Source organism: Pleurodeles waltl, chromosome 3_1, assembly GCF_031143425.1.
Source record: "Pleurodeles waltl isolate 20211129_DDA chromosome 3_1, aPleWal1.hap1.20221129, whole genome shotgun sequence".
Taxonomy (NCBI): domain Eukaryota; kingdom Metazoa; phylum Chordata; class Amphibia; order Caudata; family Salamandridae; genus Pleurodeles; species Pleurodeles waltl.
In genome coordinates, this window is record NC_090440.1 from 1,348,839,193 (window position 1) to 1,348,852,935 (window position 13,743).

The following is a 13,743-nucleotide window of genomic DNA, read 5'->3' on the forward strand; positions in this document are numbered from 1 at the left end:
TTCACTTGCGGCACAAGCACTGTCCCCTCAGAAGCTAGGACAGCCACCAGACCGAGACCTCCTTTGTTTTCCCTTCCCCCACAATGTTTGTACTGGTGGTGAGGGGACCAGCATTTACATGCAGTGCAATGTACAGTATTTTACACCTGTGTGTAACTAGCAGCACCACCAACTTGTGGCAGATTCGATAAGCAGCATGGCCTTGCTCCACGTGAGCTTTGAGGTTATTGCCGGTTGGTCCCAACTGGTGGTAGGCAGTGTAATCTGCTGCAGAGTCGAGCAAGCTCGGGCTGATAGTGTTCCACCATCGACTTTTGTGCACCAGGCAGGCAGAGTCCACACACCCTCCTGGTCGCCAATGTGCTGGTGAGGATGGGCCTCGTACGCGTGGCCCCAGGGGCATGCAGGTTGGCCGAAGCAGAAATAAGGGACACTGACACTGATTACCGTTTGCGGCAGGACGTGGCTACCTGGCACCGCCCCACACTCCTTTTTATTAGCACTTCAGGGCACGCTGGAGTGAACCACCAGGGATGACGTACGTACGTACGTTGGGGTCTACCATGAGACCGCCAAGCTATATCACAGCGATGGTATAGTCAAGATGTACGAAGGAGGTATTCAGCTGTTGAAATATGCACCTGTTGAAATATTGAGAGGGCAAAAATAAAACAAAATGCAACACAGTAAGGGTGTGCAGTTGTGAGAAGCTGGGAAGATGAAGTGAAGGAGATGCAAAGAAATAAATGCACTCGAGTGAAAAGAGTATGCTGAACAACAAAGGGATGAAGTGTGAGATATGCAGGTGGAGGATTTCAAGCAGATGTGGGCGGAGGGAGAACATAAAGACTGCAAAGAAAAGTTGTGTGAACGGAGGAATGAGACACTTCGAAAGCCAGTGTCCGTTCCACATACCCTAGAAATGTTCACGTCTCTTATTTTCAGAACGTAAACATTTTCAATTCTTATATTTCACAACAAAATCCGTTGTTATTTATCCGAAACTGCCAACAGGCATTAGCTTCTTAAGATGTGATATGTCTGAATGCGATAACGAAAGCGTACAGAGAGGCACCTAAATTCTGGCAGAAATGTGCTATGGGAAAAAGAGGATTTTAGTATTTAAGGCACGCCCTAATTATGTAGGCCACGCCCATCGGGAGGGATTACTAGCCACACGTCTTTGGCCACGCCCCTTTAGGTGTCCTACTTGAAGCCTGTTTGGCACTAATTAAAGCCTGGGGGTGGAGCCCTGAGCTGTCTTGACGGACTAGGAGATAGCACTTCATTCGTAGCATAAAACGGAAGGAGGAGTCATAAACCTTGCCAAACTAGGGTAAGGAGGAGACGCTACCCTGGCATGCTGACAGCTGAAGAACCTTTGCAGAGGGCCTCCTCCTCACGCTACAGGCGTGAGGAGAAACCCTGATCCAGGAAGTTGGTTAAGGCAGCTGCAGGCCGGCAAGCGGGGGAACCCAGATGCAGTCCCGGTCCGGCAGGGGAGCCTCCTGAGAGCAAGGTGAGAGGAGGAAGACACAGAGGAAGGGGGCCCTGGTAAAGTTCTGAGTCTTTTTCATCAGTGCCCACCATACCGCTGATGCCCACTCCTACCAGATGGTGACATTCCTGCCTGATGCCCAGTACGGGCTCGTCCTTCCGGTTAATGCCGGTCATGGCTTGTTAATGCCCGGGCAGAGCTCCCAAGTTTGCCAGCCCCATGCCTGAGCAGCCAATCAAGTTTTATGCCTTACATATTAAGATTTTATTTCCCGCATTTGTAATTGAATGAATAAGTATGCAAGTGCGAGAGTGTAAGCAAACCTGGTCTGTGAACGCTATTTATGCACGATCGAGGGAAACTAACAGCCCCGTGGCCGCCCTGCCTGATGATGCCGGGCGCATTTGGTGCTGCTTGTTCTGCCTGCTGATCCAGTCCTCTTTGTAGCTGGCAGGCCTGCATGCTGCTACTCGCCCATCCTTCCTGGCTTGTTCATCCTTCTGATGCCTATGCGTGACCGCCCTGTCTGTTACCTGTTAATGGCCGTCTAGTCTAAAGTTGACTTTCTTTCCTGTCAATGCCTGTCCTGCCTTCCGGTGCATATCGTGCCTGCCGATGCCCCTCCTGGTGTTAACACATATTATGCCTGTTTAGTGCCTGTCCTGGCCCGGGATCCACGTCCTGTCTAGAGATACTTGGCCTTTCTGATCATTTCTAGGAAAACCAAACCGGTCTGGAAATCCCGGTCACGCCTGATAATGCCTGTTCTGTTTTGATAATGCTCGTCTGTCCTACTCGCCCTTGAGGATAAACTACTGAAAGGAGTTTCTAATTTTGGAGCTGGGCGGTTGAGCTCAGCTCTCGCCCTGACTGACCGGTAATAAAAAGAGATAGGGAGGCTTTTTTCCAGCGTCTGTGGTAGTGCTGGGCCATTTCCAGCCATCTAAAATGAAGATCTCGAAATAGTTTGAAAGCAGGCCCAGGCATAGACGTCATTTAGGGGGTTGCAGATGCGATCCCTGGTTTACACTTTGCTACTCCTGGCACTGCCTTTGCCACCCCTTGCCTCAGAGGTGGCAAAATCAGTGCTAGGAACACTTGCGAAGCTCGTCCTTATGGTTGTCAGTTAGGGCCTCACTCTTTGTTTTCTGTCAATGTTTTATTACACTAACAATGAATAATAATATGTTATTTGCTATTAATGGATTAAAAATGGAGAACATTTAGCTGGAATATGCCCTTCCATGGCAGCTGAGGTAAGTAAACATGCTTTTAATTTTATGTTGTGTGCATGCTTACGGGTGAGTGTGTATTATGTGGAGTGTATGTACGTGTGAGTTTTTGTGTATGAGTGAAAGTGGAGGTCGAAGGGCATGTAATGTCACTTCAGCTACCCCTGACATTTAGACGAATTGACTTCCATGGGCCCGGGGTCCAAATCACAGGAACCAGAGGCTGCCAGCTCAGTCTGCCCACATCTGCCCGACTCAGCACACTGGTACTATGCAGTCTCCATCCTTATCAATGTCTGCTCAGTTCTGTTGCCTCCCTGATGGCTTCACTCTTAGCCAGCCATTCGATTCCCTGCCGCTTCATTACACCCAGATTCTAGCATTACTCCTCCGCTCTGTCCCTTTGGTCTACGTCCTCTCCAAGCTTTCAGCAGCGCTTCCTGTGGCATACTCTTATACACCATCGTAAACAAGTAGTCTCCAGCTTTTAACCTGCTTAAGTGGCACACTCCTCTGCCCTACCGGTGGGGATGTTGACCTCAAGAGGTGGGGCAGAGTCAACTCTTTCCTGCATGTTTGGTCTCCAGCTTTGCCCTTACTTACTGTGTAGGATTGTGAACCTAAAGATTTTTAGTTATAAGTTTTCATTTGGCTTCCACTACTTACATATTTTACTTGTCTTTTGCTGGTGGATTTTTATCAGCGATTTCCTCAAAGCTTACAATAGAAGGTGCCTCTTTTGTCACAGTTTTTCAAATTGTATGCTTCTTAAAGTCCAGCAAAAACAGGAGGTAGAGCGGGAATCTGTTCCAAGGACGCCCTCCACTCAAACCGACCAATTACACTAAAGCCCTCCGGGAAGTAACCACACACTATCCCTCATTTAGGGGTGTCTCAATCACTTTGGATTTCTTGTTCATGGGGATTTTTGTCTTAGTATTCATCTAGAGTCTTGGAGACAGTGAGACCTATAAGAATAAAGTTAAAAAGTCAATAAAAGATCCTTTAGAGCAAAAAATGTTTTTTTTTTTTTTTACAAAGGATATAAGACACGTAAGGGGTCAGACTGGTGGCCATTAGAGCATGTGTCGGATTACATTAAATTCTGGATAAGAAGGCCACTAGAAAAGGAAGAAATAATTATAAGGACAAAATGTTCTCACCCAATAATTGATGAGAAAGTACCTATAACACCAACTTTGGACTCTGAACGGATTACTTTCCTCTTCAGGAAGAGACCCTAGGAAAGGGTTGGCGAAATCTTTAAAACAGTGTGAGGATTAGCTGCTGGATGTACTGGGTCCTTTAGCTAGAATGTTTGAATTAATTGAAGAAGCATGTCCTAAAGGGAATGATTTGGAGATTGATTTGCAAAGAGGATGGTGCCATAGGGTAATTTGTGTTTTTAGGGAATGCAGTCCTTATCGAAGAAAGACGCAAAATGGGTTTAATATAAATTGGCCCTAAATTAGGTGATCTAGCAAGGAAGAAATCTAACAAGGCAGGAGCAGGTGGATTATTTGGAGAAGGAATGGTTAAATAGTTAGGAAATGATGCGCACACTTTTACTGCTTTGGATAATGCTTACTCTTTAGTGCAGAGAGTTTTTGCAAGGGATACTCTTTATGGTAGGGTGGGAAGGAAAGGGGAAACATCTCAGCTTCAGATACTAGAAGTACCAATATTAAGGCTATCAAAATAGGGGCATTTTCAGAGGGAACCAAGGAATGTCTGGTTTCTTTACTTAAAGAGGAAGCAGAGCCAGATCTACAAGGGTTTGAGACCAACATAGTAAATCAGGACACTGAGCATGAGGATTCTTCCCAGTTTTATAAAAGGAACGGTGGGGGGAAAGTTGAAATTCCATGTGGATCAGCGGAGAACTATTACAAAAGACCCCTGGGTGTTGGCTACCGTGGCAGGTTATCAAATAGAGTTTGACATGGAACCAAGACAATCAAGGGAACTAACTGGTGAAGGAATTGTTGGAGCCATTAGGTTTCATTGTCAAGCAGGAAAAGTCAGGGCAAATTCTGTTGTAGATTACTGTATCTATCACAGGGAATTCCATAAAGATCCAGTTGTTGTTTGCCAGAAACGAAAAAAGGGAAAATAAGACAGGAAGTGAGGGTCATTTTGAAGAAAGATGGGGTGAGATTAAGAGATTTAGCACGTGTGATAGTTGTTTTGCCTTCTTCAAATCAAGCAGTATTTCAAGGACCTCTGCACTACAGAGTCTTGCATCGTTTGAAGTCTCCTGGTTTTTCATAACGTTTGTTGTATGGAGACCAGGTGATAATGACGTTGGAAGCAAAGCAGGAGTTGAAGTGATGGTTAGACAATCTGGAGCATGGCATGGTTGCACAATGTTTTGAGCAAGGCTAAATTATGTTTTATAAACCGATGCAAGTAGTTTAGAATGGGGAATGATGCGTTTAGGACAGGAGGGATTTGGAGTGTGATAGAAAGGAAAGATCATATAAATTGTCTCAAATTACAGTGATTAGAAGTTGAGGGAGGAGTATTTCTGTAAAACTCTGAGTTGTCTAGGGCCGTTTGAGTGAATCTTTTTCTGGTCCGCTTGACTTTTCATTTAAAGGACTACATCATTTGGAGACCAGATCCAGGAGCATTGGGGCTGGATGCTTTCAGATGAGATGAGAAATTATGTGTTTCCTCTGTTTTCAATGATACAGAGAGTGTTAGCTCAGGTAAAGAGACAGGGTTGTCAATTGGTGTTGGTGACTACGCTTTGGCCTAATCAGGCTAAGTTTCCAACAGTGATGGAAATGGTAATGGAGGTGCCATTTTTTATCAAATCATGCAAGGGATTGTTACAAGGGGTGTAGGTGGTAGAACATTCTTCAGTAGAGTTGAGTTTACTCAATTTCTAGTTTGGAAGATTACAGGAAATCAGGAAACTTTGCAGAGCTTTCTTGAACAGCTTCAGAGTTGCTTAGTAAGTCTTGGGCACCAGGTACTAGAAAGAGGTACAGCAGTGCATGAAGTGTCTGGTTACGTCGGTGTGTGTCAAGGAACCTGGATCCCGGGTAGACTGATGACATAATGGTAGCACATTTTTGGCCTACTTGTTTAAGAGAAGTTTGAAGTAAAAAACAGTCAACTGTTACAGCTCAAAGCGGGATGTCCTTTGGTTCAGAGAACGTTGATGATGGATTGATTGAAATTCCTTTATTTCGATTATAAAAAATAATCATAAAAGTTCAAAGCATTACAATTTACCTAATTCATATGATGAACATTCAGACATGTTTAAAAAAAAAAAACGTTAAAAAGAAACAAGGCCATAACATGACCATAGGTTCTTAAATAAAAAATCATATATCTTCTATCTACCGAAGCCATAAAAATCTAAGGACCAAAGTTCATAATCTTGTTCCAACGCAAGGCATTTTTTTTAAAAGTTAGAAACTGCCACTGCAGCCATGGGATCACCCAGCAGTTGTAAAAATAAGAAAGCAGGGCGATATTGGTAAAAACCCTTGGTTTTAAGAATGGGCCGAAGAAATCTTCTAATAAGAGATTCATAAAAAATACAGAACAAGACCAAGTGTTCTAAGGTCTGGAGCGAATTGTCACACGGGCACATTTTTATCGCAGATGGCTCACATTGGCCATGCAGGAAGCATACGTTGCAACAGATGGAACCTAGGGCCAGATGTAGCAACCCTTTTGCGAGTCGCAAACGGCGAAAATCGCCGTTTGCGACTCGCAAACGTGGGTTTGCAATGCACAAATGCATATTGCGAGTCGTTACCGACTCGCAATATGCATTTGCGACTCGCAAATATTTGCGAGTCGGAGTGGTATGCAACTCCATTTGCGACCGCGTACGCGGTCGCAAATGGAGTCGCAGTTACCATCCACTTGAAGTGGATGGTAAGCCACTCGCAAACGGGAAGGGGTCCCCATGGGACCCCTTCCCCTTTGTGAATGGACCCCAAATTATTTTTTCAGGGCAGGGAGTGGTCCAAGGGACCACTCCCTGCCCTGAAAAAACCGAAACAAAAGGTTTCGGATGTTTTTGAAATGCAGCTCGTTTTCCTGTGAGGAAAACGGGCTGCACTTCAAAAAAAAAAAAAACCTTTATTTAAAAGGCAGGTCGCTAACATGGAGGCCTGCTGACGTCAGCAGGCCTCCATGTTAGCGAGTGCCTATACTCGCAATGGGGTCGCAAACTGCGACCCACCTCATAAATATTTATGAGGTGGGTCTTTGCGACCCCATTGCGAGTTGCAGAAGGTGTCTGAGACACCTTTCTGCATGTCAAATTGCGACTTGCAATTTGCGAGTCGCACTGACTCGCAAATTGCAAGTCGCAATTTGATTTTTTCCTACATCTGGCCCCTAGTCGGAACCTGGTGAGAAGTACTCTTTCCCATGAGTTTCTGACAAAGGAAAGATAGAGTTCTGGGCCAAGAGTTGTATTTAAAATCATCAGGGCCCTTTCTGACTTACTACCCAATGCTGCGTTTTCTCTCCTTCCATTGCGCTGCGTTAATAGCAGTTCCTTCACGGTCCTTTTGTCAGCCCATTTCAACACTTGAGGATTAAAAAAGAATTCTGGGCGCCCTGCTGATATAGCTAAAGATGTAATATAGTTAAGCCATGGGATTTTAAGGCCTAAGTCACAACTGAGATGGTCCTCAATGACTTTCCTGTTGAAAGATGCCATTTCCCCACTCCAGACAGATATTAACAACATTATAGGTGCAATTTTTGCATGATCTTCCGCAAAGACCAGACCCAACTCCTCCTGCTTAAACCAGCTTGAACTAGCTGGTCCCACCCCTAATAACTTTCTGCAAAAATAATTTTCTTCACGCTGAATAGATATACAGTTGGAGTACCCCAGATTCTAGCACCATATAATAGTACAGGTTGACATTTTATCTTGTAGATCTGCAGCAATGGTAAAACAGGCTTGCTCCCAACTAAACAAGCAAATCTAAAGAGTGCCCCACATGACTGGTCAAAGCTCAGACAGTGGTTTGCGAGCCATTTGGTCCACGTACAGTGCCCATGAACGGTGACACCCAGATATGAGAATGAGGTTATCCTTGTTATCGCCTGATCCTTAATTAAGATCGGTCTAAGTTTGGGGCTCCGCTTCCCACAAACCATAAAATGTGTCTTAGAAGTGTTAACATCCATTTGCAGGTCGCCCATAAAATCAACAAACAGATCCACCAGAACCTTAAGACCATTCAGTGTGCGAGAAAGGATGACTGCGTCATCTGCATATAATAAAGAGGGGACGGGATTGTTTTTGACTTTAAAAAAAATCTTTGCCATGGGTAACTAGATGCGAATTCAGGCCATTGATATATAATAAAAATAGGATTGGTGCCAAAACGCACCCCTGCCTGACTCCCCTTGCTAGTTTTAAGACATCAGAGCATTCTCCTGCCTTTTCAAATCTAACTGAGGCGTTAACATCTTGGTGGAGCGTTCAGAGGAGATTTACCAAAGGTTGGGGCAGCCCAAGACCTTCCAGGATTGACCATAGCTTGGATCGAACAACCCTATCAAAGGTAAGCAGGCTTCCCGTTCACTATATACCAGAAGGGCATCACATCCCCAAAGCTTGCAAGCACCCACTAACTGCTCCCACCTCTCTTCTTTAAGACATTGCTTCCTAAGTTTAATTGCCTCCTTGTAAGCAGCAGTAGCTTCACTGATAGAGTGAGGGTTCCTCGGGTGGTCCTTAAGTACTTTGTGGAGGTGTTTACTGGCAATAAGGCAATTATTATCAAACCATCCATCTTTATGATCTTTTATCGGTCCTTGAAGATCCAACATAATGGATCTGAGGCTGCTATTCAGAGACTGAAAGTCAGCCAGAATAGCCTCGGGTGGGGCCTCAAATAGTAAGAGGGAGCTAGAAAGCACATTCCTGCATCTCTTAACAACCTCCACCAATAGGATGTGGATCAAACCTTTCCGCCAGCTGAGCTTCCTACCTTGGTCTTTTGGTATCAGCCCAAACAGACCTGAAGTCAAGTTCACAGTCCCAGTCGCGGAGTAACCATTCTAGCTTCATTGGCATTATGATCACTAAACAAATGGTTGTGGATCAGCCCCTTGGTAAAACACTCAGCAAAACTGTTAGAAATAAAAATATAATCTATTATAGACCTTTTTCCCCACCCAACAAAAGTGGGTTTGAGTAAGTCACAGCTTGCCACTCTCTCCAGCATGTTACAGAGGCCAGCATGTCTTACTTCAGTCACCAGCAGTCTGATAATGTTTTTAGATTTATCCAGTACATGATCCCACTCCTGGCTGCCATTCAGGACCCCCACCTTGCTGCTCCTAAAGCCTCTTCGCTCTGGCTGCTTGGGCTGTCGTTTCCCCTTAACAGGCGGGGCACTCTTTGGTTATAGGTAGGGTCTGTACTAAAGAGTCCACCAAGTACTCCGTTCCAGCTACTGCCTCTCTTGGGTGGGTGTCACCAGGGGGTCCCAAGGGCAAAATATCCGAGGACCCTATGGAGTAGTGGAGGGAACGTGGGACTGTGGAAGGACCCTCAAGTGGCCCGCCACTCGGGCCCTCCCCCGCCTTCAAAGATAATCTCCTTTCAGCCAAATCGATTCTTTTGAAATCACGCCCATAGCCTCGGTTAGGAAGGAGTCAATTGTAGATCCCTTTTGAGGTTTTGGGGATGCTACCTTCCTCTCCTACAGTTTGTGTCTTCCCATATTGTGACCCTGGGCTCTAAAGGCCTTGATACACCTATGTAAATAAGGATGAGATTATGGGTGGGGCACGCCCACCTACTTGCTTATACCACATACCAACACATACATGATAAAATAAGGCGGGAGCCAAAACAAAGAGGGCTGGCCCAGCTCATCCTCCTTTGGGCTCCAAAGGGTGCAGCCAGCTGCGTGTTTCCTGCGCAGCTGTGTGCCCCCTTGCGCTTTTTGCGCTCGTTGGAAATGGCAAGTGGGAGCAGGTGATGTCGAAAATGGCCACCTCATGGGGTCACAAAGCAGTCTGGGATATGTGGTCCCTTGTAGCAGAGGTTAGCGCTACCTAGTCTAATTTTATCTTCAGCCCATTGAAGTCAAGTTACTCTCTTGAAATTACCAGTTACTCACTTGAAATTACAGCAAAATTATCATTCCATGTACGTTTGAAGTTTAGATGCCTTTTTTTTAACAAGGCACTGAAAAGAGGACTATTGAGGGGATTAGAGACGCAGATTATTCAACTGAATATTCAGCAGGTGTTGTAAATGCGCATTATAGCACCGACCAGCCGCAGATGAGGAAAGTTTCATGGGACTCTTCCTCTGGCCCAAAGGATTCTGGAGAGAGGAGTCCATAAAAGCACTGCAGGGAATGTTGATAGCTAAAAGTCAAAAGTTTTAAAGTTTCAACACACTTCAGAATTACAAATGGTCATTTGTGCTTTTCTAGCTGCTGACATTTTTTAAAAATACTTGTACAGTTCATTAATAGGTATTTCAATTTTGTTGTGTTAATAAGGATGACACCCTCAGACTTTCTTTTCACAGCAGCAAGACTATTGCATAGTTCGGTTTACAAAAGCCTCTCACTTTGAAGTCGGCGTGTAGGAAAGTGCCCTTGTTGGCATGGTCCCCCCCCCTCTTTCTGCCTGATATTGATGCCAACTTTGAGAGTGTGGAGTGTGCCTGGGATCCTGCTAACCAGGCCTCAGCCCCAGTGTTCTTTCCCAAAATGTTTACCTTTGTTTACACAATTGGCACCCCCCCTGGCACCCAGATAAGACCCTTGTAAAAGGTACCCATAGTACAGAGGGCCCTGTGGCCAGGGAAGGTCCCCAAGGGCTGCAGCATGTATTATGCCACCCTTCACCAAGCACATGCACACTGCCTGTGCTGCTTGTGTGTGCTGGTGGGGATAAAAAGGCAGAGTTGACACAGCACTCCTCTCAGGGTGCCATGCCCACAAACCATTGCCTGTGGCATAGGTAAGTCAACCCTCTAGGAGCCCTTACAGTCCTAAGGCAGGGTGCACTATACCACAGGTAAGGGCATAGCTGCATGAGCAACATGACCCTACAGTGTCTAAGTCAATTTTTAGACATTGTAAGTACAGTTTAGCCATATTGAGTATATGGTCTGGGAGTTTGTCTGAAGAACTCCACAGTGGCTTTACTGAATACTGGGAAGTGTGGTATCAAACTCCCCAGCACAATAAACCCACAGTGATGCAGGTGTTGGATTTATTGAACAGTGCACCCAGAGGGCATCTTAGAGATGTCCCCTGTATTTTACCCAACCCTTTAGTGCAGGACTGACTGGTCTGTGCCAGCCTGCCCCTAAGAGATGAGGTTCTGGCCACATGGGGTGAGACCCTTTGTGCTTTGCACCTCCCCCCTGCAAGAACTGTAACATCTGGTGATGAGCCTCAAAGGCTCAGACCTCTTGTTAAAGTGCCCCAGGGCACCCCAGCTAGTGGAGATACCCGCCCCCGACAAAGCCCCACTTTTGGCAGCAAGTCCGACAGGAAAATTAGGGAAAGCAGGAAGGAGTTACCACCCCAGCTAGGACCACCCCTAAAGTGTCCAGAACGGAGGTGACCGCTCCCTGCAGAATCCTCCATCTTCGACTGCTAAGCCGAAACCCCAGCAGAGAAGAAGAAAGACGAAAACTGACTTTGCCCCAGCCCTACTGGCCTGTCTCCTTCAGTGAACCTACAAAAGAAAGCAACGCATCCTGCGGGTCCAGCGACCTCTGCCAACCCTCCAGAGGACTGCGTGCATCACAGAGGACCAAGAACCCCTGTGGACAGCGGCCCTGTCCAAGAAGAAACTACATCTAAGGACTCCAGAGCCTCCCCTGATCCAAGAGTCTTAACGACACTGCACCCGACGCCCACGGCTTGTGTCCAGTTGGTCCAACCAGCTAGAGGGGATCCCCAGGTGAATCCGAGCAAGTGCCCACCCTGTGGTGACCTTTCCTGTCCCCCCATGACGACTCCTGCAGTGCGAATCTAGAGGACCCTCCTGACCGTGAAAGCTCTGGACGAAGATATCCAATACCAAAAGGTACACTGCACTTGCAGCCCCCAGGTCTTGGAGAATCCGACCTCCAGTGCAACAACGTTCAGCAGGCGGCCCTCCTACTTGCCATGCCTGTGGTTTTCCTGAACCAACCCCCTGGACCTAGCTTGCAGCATCTAAGTGACCCCTGGGGTCCCCTTATAGGAAAACATTAAGAGCCCGAAGTTCTGTTTGCACCCTGCCCCCAGCCGCCCCTGTGCCGCTGAGGGTGTGAGTTTGGTGCCTACTTGTGCCCACCCAGTTCTGCCCTCTGAAAACGCTGGTACTTACCTGCCAATAGATGTGAAGCCAAATGCCCCCAGTCTCCATAGGAGCCCTTGTTAAACTTGCCTCAAACTTGACCTCTGTACCCGGCCTGCTCCATGTTGCTGGTGGTGGGTGTTTGGGGTTAACTTGAACCCCACCCAGTGGACTTCCTAACCCCCGGAGACTGGAACTGTAAGTGTTGTACTTCTGTGTAAAACGTACTAAATTTTCTTCACGCCCCCCCCGAACTGCTCTGAAAATCACACTGACAACTTTTAAAATAGATTATTGTCATTTACTCAAACTGTACAACTTACCAATTCCAATCAAAGTGGTATTGAACATATCTGTAATATTTATTTATGTACTTACTGAAACTTGAGACTTGTGGTTCTAGAAATAAATTAACAAAAGATACTTTTGCTATAGAAAAACAATTGGTCTGGAGTTCAGTCATTGAGTATGTGCTTCTTCTATTGTCTGGGTGTGTGTGTACAACAAATGCTTTGCACTACCCTTTGATAAGCCTAACTGCTCGACCACCCTACCACAAAAGAGAGCATTAGTATATCTACTTTAGCCTCTTTTAAGCCTCTGGGGAATCCCTAGACTCTGTGCACACTATATCTCATTTTGATTTTGTATTTACAGAGCCAGCTTCCTACACAAAGATAAAAAGTAAATTCTAATTTCCATTTTAAAAGAATACATAGCAATATTTCACAAGACCTAGTCTGACATTTAAACTGTCTTTGAAGCACAGCAAAGCTTACAAGATAAAAACAAAGCTCACAGGCACCTTTATTGCTCTTTTGACTTGGAGCAGCATCCCTGCACCCCAACTTCCAGCGCCTTCTCTGATACGCATCAGATTTTGGCTCTGGAATGATTTGACGTGGAACTGGCAGACTGCTTGTGACACTGGTCCTAGTTAGACAATGCGATACCATGCTTCCGACTTGTTGGTCATGTAGGATGAACTAAAGACTGTGCTGGGGATGTTTGCCCTGGTTGGAGCCTTTGGATAGCTGAGAGAACAGTTTGGGCTTTGTTCGTCCTCTCCCCGACCCAGCCGACCTCATAGCTGCTCTCAGCCAGGATTTCCCCTCTCCCTCGTCTTTCATCGAAGATGCAGAGGTCCCAGCCAGAGCGAGCAATGAAAATGTAGTTTGGATCTGTTAACGCATCCCGTTATGACTAATTTACTCACTTTGGGACTCGTTTTAGGCCAATGAATCTTTTGACCCTGATTGAAGACACCTTAGGACGAGATAGCTAATCAGCATGTCAATCAATATGTCAATAATGTCATCAAAGTTCACAGTAATACGGCAATTCAAATTAACCAAAGACATTTAATAAACTCGAAAGACCACCATGACCTTTCAGTCATGAATAACCACACCAGTTTAATATTATTTTGTGAAGTTTATTCCCTATTGATTACAATTCAGCGAGCAAGTTTATTAATCCTAATACCAAGAAACACATTATCATAGTCACAATATGACAGCTCTGATAAGATTTTATCAAAGCAAGAATCACAAATATTAGAATATAACACGGCGTCAGCATAGGATATTTTTTGCAGAGTATCATCATCACGTTTTTCAACAAAGTATAGATTTGGTCATTTGTCTATTTGCGTCAGTTTAGTGAACCCCTTAACTAACCACAAATTAGCATTGGCAT

General features: G+C 45.6%; 1 protein-coding gene across 1 annotated transcript in view; it reads left to right on the top strand.

Moving 5' to 3' along the window:
* The first annotated feature begins 1,241 nt into the window (after nt 1-1,241).
* NLRX1 (NLR family member X1) overlaps nt 1,242-13,743 on the top strand; it is a 94,749-nt gene continuing 82,247 nt past the window's right edge. Inside the window, exon 1 of the mRNA XM_069224834.1 lies at nt 1,242-1,519. The gene's annotated coding sequence lies outside the window, so the exon portion shown is untranslated. The remainder of the gene's footprint in view (nt 1,520-13,743) is intronic.